Raw genomic sequence first — 1,365 nt, forward strand, 5'->3', positions numbered from 1 at the left:
TTTTATGTAACCGCCCGGTGTTTGATCAGGCCTGACAGTGCTGTGCACATGTCTCATCTCCATCCTCCTTCCCTATAACCTTGATTAATATTCTTCCTGTAAACTGCCCATCATGGCCAATCTAACCTTCTGTTTCAGACCAAAGCATATGAGCACATCAGATTATGCAATGCATAGTTATAATATACAATGTAATATAGAAACATAGCATGTTGTCAAGTTATTCAAATATAAAGCCACTATGTTAAAGGGATGTTTTTGTCCACCAGTCAGTAATCGACACATTGACTTCTTTTGTCGTGATCTATCATAATGAATAACAGCAAACAAGCTTAAACACCAAACAGATATTTCCAGACCAACAATATCAAGTGAAAGACATTTCACCAAGAAAGACAGTCGGAAGTTAATTTTCTCATTAGGAAACTTTTTAGGGAATATTTTAAATATAAATGTATGTGCTGTCCATTTTTGTCAAACACTTCAAATGATTCACTTAATTGATTCAAGAAATGTATTTAATGTTAGATAACAGACAAAAGACAGGAAGATTTTGTCCAGCGTATTTCTAATATCTATTTTTTTTTATCGTTTTTATTATTTCTGCTGTTGTTTTTGCCACTGCTGATAGAAGTTTAATTAAAATGATTAATTCATGCAAAATATCTAGGCATAACCGCTGAATAATATTCTTATATTTCAAATAAAAAGCACTGCTTTATTATGTACTAAATTAACTTTTTTCTTCTTTTGCAGGGTCAACTTTTACAGGCTGCTTGGCTAATGAATCACTTTAATTGAGCATCTTCAAAGTTAAAGGTCTTTTTTCTGCAATGGAAAGAGCGAGAGTAAGAGGAACTCACCTGCCACCGGAGGAATCGAGAAGGAAGCAGACAGTGGTGGAGACTGTGCAACACTCTCTCGCTCTCTCTACTTTACAACCCTTGCACTTTTATCTCTCTCTGTGTTCATTCACTCAAGGCCATATATGGTAAGAGCAGGTGATATGCATACAGGTGTGTCGTATCTGTGGTTACAGGCATAAGTCATTCATCTCGCCCCCCTCCCCAGTAGATATCTTTGAGCAATAGAGCGAAACAAATATGTTTATTTACCTCTCCACCCCCAGCCAATCTGGTGTCACACATACTTGTCCTTTGCATTTTGTGTTGTGTTGAAATGATATTGATACCACTGATATCTCCTTCTGACCACTAAATTTCTGTTCCAATCATTTTTTCACACTTGATACAAAATTATGAAAAATATATTGACCATAACAAGAAAAAATTACATTCACTATCTTTCATGATTTTGTGATATTTTCCAGGTATGACATTTAATTGCTTTAAATTAAAAGCTAAT

General features: G+C 34.9%; 1 protein-coding gene across 1 annotated transcript in view; it reads right to left on the minus strand.

Moving 5' to 3' along the window:
- The window catches only part of LOC107577667 (villin-1-like), a gene marked incomplete at its 3' end in the record, with an annotated part of 6,768 nt that extends 5,866 nt beyond the window's left edge, over positions 1-902 (minus strand). Inside the window, exon 1 of the mRNA XM_016263714.1 lies at positions 864-902. The remainder of the gene's footprint in view (positions 1-863) is intronic.
- Positions 903-1,365: the final 463 nt, after the last annotated feature.

The sequence above is a fragment of the Sinocyclocheilus grahami genome, unplaced genomic scaffold, assembly GCF_001515645.1.
Source record: "Sinocyclocheilus grahami isolate Dianchi unplaced genomic scaffold, SAMN03320097.WGS_v1.1 scaffold6803.1, whole genome shotgun sequence".
NCBI lineage: Eukaryota > Metazoa > Chordata > Actinopteri > Cypriniformes > Cyprinidae > Sinocyclocheilus > Sinocyclocheilus grahami.